This window comes from Pteropus medius, unplaced genomic scaffold, assembly GCF_902729225.1.
Source record: "Pteropus medius unplaced genomic scaffold, Ma_sr-lr_union100, whole genome shotgun sequence".
NCBI lineage: Eukaryota > Metazoa > Chordata > Mammalia > Chiroptera > Pteropodidae > Pteropus > Pteropus medius.
In genome coordinates this window covers 2,096,518-2,104,739 of record NW_024340693.1, presented here as the reverse complement: position 1 = coordinate 2,104,739, position 8,222 = coordinate 2,096,518, and the positions used below count along the sequence as shown (strand labels likewise).

At 46.3% G+C, this 8,222-nt stretch overlaps 1 pseudogene; it reads left to right on the top strand.

Moving 5' to 3' along the window:
* Positions 1-6,378: 6,378 nt before the first annotated feature.
* On the top strand, positions 6,379-6,497 carry LOC120603168 (uncharacterized; annotated as a pseudogene).
* The last annotated feature ends 1,725 nt before the right edge of the window (positions 6,498-8,222 follow it).

Below are 8,222 nucleotides of genomic sequence, written 5' to 3'. Positions count from 1 at the left end.
AGATGGAGAGGCCAGTTCCATTCAGGCTGAAACTTGTCACTGCTGTGGGAGGTGAGCCCAAAAAGGAGGCCCTGATGATGAAGGCCTTGCTTGTGGAAGTCAAAGCGAAATCCAAAGCCGGTGACCAAGGGCAACCCCAGCCACCCGGATCTCTTTCTCTCTCTTTATCTGGTGAAGGATCTATGATAACGTGTCCTGATTTTGTAAGGCTCGACCTTGGGGAGGATGTAGGAGAAGATTAGGTTTCCCACAGCAGTCCAGGTGCAGCCAGTTGGCTGGGAACCTTTGAGTTCTTTAGAAACCGATGTGGAAGAAATCATAAGGGTTATGTCCATAATACTAATTAATACAAAAGGGCGATGCATTTCTCAGTTGTTCCATCCCTCCTGGCAACTGCTATTCTTCCCAGAACCCGGAGCCTCAACAAAAAGTTGGTGTATTTATGTCTGAAGTGTTTCCTCTAGGATTCCTGCATATTTCCCTAAGGGGGGGAAAAAAAAATCACATTCACATTGAGCCAAATGCATAATGAGCACAGGAAACTCTGAAATCGGGCCCCTTTTAACCTGTGGAGAAAGTGGATGCTTTTCTGCATTTTGCAGTAAGTTCTGTGAGGAGGGCTAAGTGCATTCAGCCATTGATGAAAATACGGTGCTTTCACAGGTCACTTTTCCCCCAGAGACCACTCCCCACCATCATCTGATGTCATAGACATAAATGGACACGTCCATGGGTACGCATATGAAACCAGATTAATATGCATATATAAAGGTATAATTATTAGATATGTGTATTTATATATGCAAGATGCGGTATTAATATTGTGGATGTGGATATATACGTACATTGGGGTGTGTGTGTGTGTGTGTGTGTGTGTGTGTGTGTGTGCCAATTGTAAAACTTAAGCAAGTATGGCGTAGGAGCGTTAATGTCAGTACGTGAACCAAAAAAAAAAAAAAAAAATGCGTTTTAGATATTAGATAGAGAACGCTCTTAAGGCTGGATTTAAAACCATCAACTTCCTCGATCGCTATGTTAAGCTACAAGTGAAGAAATGGCCCACTATCGTGGTCCCCGGGACCCGTGTTTCTCTGAGATCCACTTCTTTCCCCGCTGGGCTTGGGATTATTTTTAACCCAGCCCAGAATAAGCGTCTCTGGCCTGTTTGAGGGGAGAGAAGCTATTTTGCGCTTCCCGAGCCTTGTGCACGCTGCTCTTGAGCTAAAAGGGGAGAGGTCATAGAGACGATCCTGGATCCTGCCATGGGAGCCCCGGCAGCTCCCCCGCCTGCCTCCGGGCTGGGAAACCCTGCAAACTGCGCAGGGGAGTGGAGGGGAAGGGGCGGAGCCTGACGGCGGCCCTGCCTTTCACTTCCGCATCCGGGAACTTCTTTCCCTTTTTGAAGTTGAATCACGTGGCACTGTATGCATAACCCACTTTTGTGGGGGTAGGTTTGTGTGTGCGGAGGGTTCTGCTCCATCCCGGCACACAGCTTTGGACCTAGATTAAGTGCTGCCAGGAGTGGTGTCTTCTACGCTCAGAACTATTCCGGCTCGAAAATCATTATTGTCAAACTATTATTGGCTCCATGAAAAAGAATACGTTTTAATTTTGAAGACGTTTTTCAAGTTTAGTAAGGTATTTCAGGTGTGAACTAACATTTGCGCTTACGAGACAAAAGCATCGCATTTGTCTGTTGGCGCTGTTTAACTCTTTGACATTTTAAACACAAAGAAAAATTCCAGGTGGCATATAAAATGACAAAATTGGGCAACGGAAATTCTGTCTCTTCGTCTGGATCATCACTGTGCTATTGTGGTTTATTTCGACTCTCCTGTTGAAACACAGTTACGTGCCGTTCAAGACACAAGCCCAAAGCAAACCTGAGTGAGTCCACAGTTAGCTGTTTATTCCCCCAAATGCCTGCGTATAGATGAGTCAGAATAACTGGGGATCGTCCAAATTAATTTCCACGTAGAATGCAACGATTATGGGAGGATAAGCAATCCAGGTGTGCTCATTTGACGCTTTATATGTATTAGTACAGATCACCAGATGAGGAATTAACTAGGTCGTTGATGCACGCTGACATAAAACGCAGACTGACTTTTAATTGGTTTTATTTCTTAACCTTTTTGTCCCTACCCATGACGCAGCCCTTATCACTTGCACCTGGCTGTTGCTCACCCTTCCCTTTCGTGATGGAAGGAAAAGGAATCTGAACTTATAAGATTTGGACTTAAGTGTCGGTACGAGACCTTGAGAGATTGACCAATATTGTGGCTCACTTTGCTTATCTATAAAATGAAAATGACGTTTCTCTGCTGACCTCAAATCGTTGCTGTCAAGATTCCGTAAATGCAGAGCCCGTGATGGCTACACAAATGTTAATTTGTACAACTAGCCCCTGAAGTTGTGGTTTGCCTCGGAAGAGCCCACCTGTGAAGCTCCACCTTAGGCTGCCATGATGCCCGCCTGCTCCTCCCGCCGGGCACCGGCCCCTCCCTTGTCTGCTTTTTTGCGTCCCCCCGCCACCGCTCCCTCCCCGCTCTTCCCCCTCCTCTCTCTCGCCTGCCTACTTTCCTCTTCCACCTTTACTAAGTAGCTCAGCAACCATTTCTAAATCCACCATCTCTCCATCTCTCCAAGGCCACCCAGCATCCCCAGCAGCCTGCCGTCCTCCCTCCGCTCAGAAGCGACCAATTCTAAGTGGAGCCCTTTCTCTTTCCCCTTCCCCCTCCCCAGAACATCCTCCTCTCCTCGGTTCCCCGCGTTTGCAACCCCCGCGCCATCTTTCGGTAACCCAAACGCACAGGCTCAGAGGCGCCTGGACCCTCTTCTCATCCCCCCTCACAGAAACGAGCCAGAGGGGGCCAAGGGTGGGCATCGGGGCTTTAGAGACAGCCGACTCTGGATGGAGATGTGGCTCTAGCACGCACGTGGTTTTCTGACCTCGAGCAACTTTCCGGACTGTCTGCGATTCCTGGATCCCTTAGGCGAATTTGACCTGTGTCCTTCCATCCCCTACCTGATGTACAAACACAGAACCAATCGTTTCTTATTTGCATCATGTCTTTTCTCTTTCGGGGGTATTGAATTTTTTTTTTTTAATTACAATTTTTGGTAAAATATATAACATAAAGTTTACCATCCCAACCACTTGCTAGCGTGCAAGTTCAGTGGTTGGAAGCACACTCACATTATTGTGCAACCATCACCACCATCCAGCTCTAGAGCGTTTCCAGCTTGCAAAACTAAAACTCCGTATCCATTAATCAGTAACTCCCCAGTGCCCCTCCCCGAATCCTTGGCAACCGTCATTCTACTTTCTGTCTGTGTACATTCGACGACTCTAAGTCAAATTCACATAAGTGGACTCTTAAAATATTTGTTCTTTCGTGACTGGCTTATGTCACTCAGCCTAATGTCCTCAAGGTTCATCCCTGACGTAGCCTGTGTCAGGATTCCCTTCCTTTTTAAGACAGAATAATATTCCCTTGTTCGTACACGTCGCGTTTGCTCATCCACTCACTTGGGGTTGGACAGTCGGATTGCTTGGACCCTTGGCTATTGTGAGTAACGCTGCCACGAACGTGGTGTATAAATGTCTCCTCGAGACCCTGCTTTCAGTACTTTGGGGATATACCAGAAGTGGAGTTGCTGGGTCATGTGGAGATTTTACGTTTTACTCTTCGAGGAGCCCCGAACTGTGGTGTGCAGCAGCTGCGTCATCTTCCATATCCACCAACGGTGAACCAAGGTTCCGACTTCCTACATCCTCACCGCCAGTTTCTGTTTTTTTTTGATGTGGGTTTTTTAAAAGAGGAATTAACTAGGTTTTTTTTAAGTCAGTGTTTCTCTAAACGAATTCTGAAGATCTCCTCCTCAGAATGATCTGGGGTGCTTGTGAAACTGCAGACTCCTAACCCCGCCTCAGACCAAGGGGTGCTCTGAGTGTCAGCTTGGAAGGGAGCTCCCGTGCACACTGCCACCTTCACTCACTGGGTGCTTCCCACAGGTGGGAGCAGAGAACTGCTGAAAAGCCATGGAGAGAGAGACTGGAGGGGACAAGGACCTTCCAGCCCGCCCCTCCCCCTAAAAACCATAGCGTGTAGAACTCGAGCTACATCCACCAGGATAAGCTCATTGTGTGGATTCCAGTGTAGACATACAATAAAGAATTACAGTCATTCATCTGTTTTTTCAGGTTTTCAGTCTTTCCATTGCAATCTAATAAAAAAATCTCATCAAGGCCTGGAAACATGACCTCTGTAGCTCAGGAAATGCCCTTAGTCAACAACCAGATACTTACTAGTGGCCCTTGAGGATGAAGTGCCCATTATCAGCTCCCGACAGGTCTCTTCCGAGCCGGTCTGAGCCCTGGGAAGCAGCCTGCACCGTGCACCACTTCCCTGGCTGAAAGGCCTACTGTGACATGAGTCATGCCTTTTGTTTTGTGCCTGGAATTTGGGGATGTTTACGAAAAGTTGTAAATACCAGTCATAATTCCTCCTTTCACAAGGCTCTTTATTTCAGAAAAAATGAGTATCTCATCACGTACAAACGTCATATCACTTCCAGCCACATTGTCACCTGGAAATATTTCCTCTACCGTCTTACTAGAGATTATTTAAAGGCTTTTGAGAACACTGTGTCATAGAAAACGAACCAGATGACAGTTTCTGGGTTTGCCGCCAGTAACGTTAAAATGCTCACTTGTATCAACTATGCCAACTTCATCTTTTGAGGGCAGAAAGTGGAGTATCGCGTTGAGAAGTAAATGCTAATCAAAAGTAAAGCATCCTTGAATTGGAAGCACATCTACTTCCTTGCTTTATTTAAATTCCCAAAGCAGGTGAAATTGTAATGAATAGATACGCCCGATGCCATTTTCCTTAGCACAATAAAACCTCGTTTTCAAATTAAACTGCTCTGATATTGAGCATCGATGTTTTAAGGTAAACAGTGGCAGGCATGTTAGTTCATAACTTTTTCACACATGAAGAATAGGTCACTGACTTTTCTCCCCAGTGGCATCTCTTGGCATTCTATTTAAGCTCTCAGACTCAGCCATCAGACTAGACCAGATAAATATATAGAAGCAGGACACGGTCCAGACTGCCCAGCTAGTCTCAAGCAAAACAAACAAAGCGAAATAAAAAAAGACAACATTCCACTGATCCCTGTAACTAGAAACGCGTGTTATGTAAACTGTCACTGATCCCTGTGCGTCCTTGGCAAATGTTGATGGGGGTGCGGGAGGAAAGTTAGGATTAAAACACTCAGATTTGTGTGCCTAAGCCATAGTCTGAGAGAAATAAGTGTACTGTTTATGGAAGCGAGTATTTAAAACTGATTTTCTAAAGGGAAAATAAATTATGCTTTTAATTTCTACAGGGCCATACTGAAAAAAATCACCCATAGAGAGTGCGGTTCCATTTAAGCAAATACCGGCTATTTTTAAAGGCTCTGAGGCAGGTGAATTCTTATTAATGGGCATTTGGTGTTAATGTGACTATTTGACAGGGAAATGGGAAAGAGGGCGAGGTGGGAAAAACTGGCCTCTCCCTTGCTTGCTTCTGTTCGGCAGCAGTGAAGGCTTCTTTCGCTGGTGGGCTCAGTCTGTAACATGCACACGTGTCACCTGCAGACCATTGAAAGGTACGTTGTGGCTTAGTAGGTCAGGGGCGGGGCTTGAGATCCTGAGATGGGAGCACTCTGCTGTGCTCTCTCTCCCCCTCCCCCCACCACAGTGGTGGAGCAGGTCGAACTTACACCCATCGACGTGGCCACCTGAGAAGCACGCAGGTATTTCGTGTCCCGTCACAGCAGCAGAGCAGAAGGCCCCAGACAAGCTAACAGCGAGCCCTCTTTGCTGTCCATCTCTTTGGCTCTATTATGGGTCTAACTGAGTCCTTGTTTTGAGATTCACAAGTGTGGTTTACGCTTCCTAGTGGGGTTATCGAGTGCCAAAGAGGTCGGGATGGATGGTGGACAACTCAACAGCTTCACCAGAGACAAGAGTGTCCCCGTTCTGGAGACCTCCAGGCCCCAAGGCAATGGCTTTTTTTTGGGACGTGGAAGTCGCGAATCTAAAGATCCCCTTTTGTGACGAGCTCTCATTTTTCTTCTCATATTTCTGGTCCTGCCCGTAGTTTTATTTCACACATAACGTTAGTTCAATTTTATTTGGGATGAAAAGCCATTTGACCCCAGTGTCCTGGCGAGGAGAATACCAGGGATTTTGGAAATTCGGTGAGTCGGAGGTCAAGGGCAAAGTCATGACACCCTGTGCGGACAGGTCACAGCCAAATCACGGGGTCAGCTAGGGCTGCTTTTGCCTTTTACACGATTGCTTCCATTAAGAGTTATGTTTCAGTCTTTGGCCACGCCACCCTGAACGTGCCCGATCTCGTCTGATCTCGGAAGCTAAGCAGGGTCGGGCGTGGTTAGTACTTGGGTGGGAGACCACCTAGGAACACTAGGTGCTAAAATAAAATAAAATATAAAATAAAATAAAATAAAATAAAATAAAATAAAATAAAATAAAATAAAATATAAAATAAAATAAAATAAAATAAAATAAAATAAAATAAAATAAAATAAAATAAAATAAAATAAAATAAATAAAATAAAATAAAATAAATTACGTTTCATTCAGAGTTGTGGTCAAAATAGTTTCAAATTTTTCCTTGTCCTAAAACCTACACGTGACCTCGGGGGCCCCGAGCTCTGGGCGACCTCAGGTTTCAGGCACAAGATCTTAAACTGATAACGGAGCAGTAGGTTTCTGTTGTCCTTGTCTCTGTGTTCCCTGGCCACCACCAGCTCCGTCCGGCCGGTTCTCCGTGTGCACGCCCACCTGCTGGAACATTACCTGTCCTCAATCTTGTGTAACAGTTCCTGCAGGCCACCAAGCTAAGGGGCAGCTTTCTGTTTACCACAGGTTCCTGATTCCAATGTCAGATTTCCTTTGCTCCATGTCACCGTCATTCATAAACAGTCTGATTCTCCTCCTTCCTGGGAACGGGCTAAGTTCGTATTTTGTCGTCCCTGTTTTAAAGTTAGGCATATCACATGACTTGCGCTGGCCAATGAAACGTGAGTGGAAGTTCCATGTTACTTCCAGGAGTCACCATCAAGAGCCGGGCACAGTCCGTGCCCGCTTTTTCTGTGTCAAGGAAGCATTCCCCAGAGGGCTCTCCAGCAGCCCGCAGCCTGGGCACCTGGCCAGGCCCAGGGAGACAAGCATCGCCATCACATGGAGTATGGGCTACTGAGATTGTGTGTGTGTGTGTGCGCATGTGTGTGTTGGGGGCTGTTTGTTACAGCAGCCTAACCTATTCTATCTCGACTGATCCACTGACATTCAGCTGCTACTGTCATTCATCGTTTGTACATACAGAACCGCTAGGACACAACCTTTTGCTACGGTCTACATTCTCCATCGTAGGAGTGGGAAGGAGGGGCGCATTCTCTCAAGTTTAGGGAAACAGTTATCCTGACCACCGCGAGGAACTGCTTCCTCGTCTTGCCAAACAGCTGGCCGAACATTCAGCCGAGAGCTGAAGTTAGTTCTTGTACAGTGTAAGAACTCCACATACAGCTGCTTATTAATAAATGAAACTTCAGAGGTCTACAGTGCAGTCCCGTTCGTCCTTCCCACAGCCCATGTTAAGGGCACATCTATCCTGGACACAGATCTATCCAATCTTCAGTGGAAGCTGGTAAAACATGGACATGGAGGAAACCACAGAGCCAGACACAGCACCTCCACTGTCCCAGCCATGGGGGGGGGGGGGTAACTCAGGTTAGGCTTTTTGGGGGGAGAGGGAAGGTTGTTGATGATATTGTTTATATTTCAGTAAGGAATTGACCTCCTAAAGCCTCTGCCCGCATCAAACTCAGAGTGAGTAGGCAATGCTTGTTTCTCATACTTGCCACTTCTCTGCGTGCGGACTTCATGACAAGCCCCTCCCCCACCCCCTCCCCGCCGCCAAATCTTCAACTCACCATGTCTCACTTCTGCTGACATTCCCAGCATTTGATAATGAAACACCAAGTCGTCTCGTGGGCATTCCCTGCCATGTTTTTCTTTAGTCTTTCCTGCGTGTGAAATTAATGTGAATAAAGAAAACACTTCTCTCTTATTTTAAACGGTTGACTTCTTTGTGTTGGGGGCAATTCAGACACCAAAGATGTGTAAGATTTTTTTTTTTTTT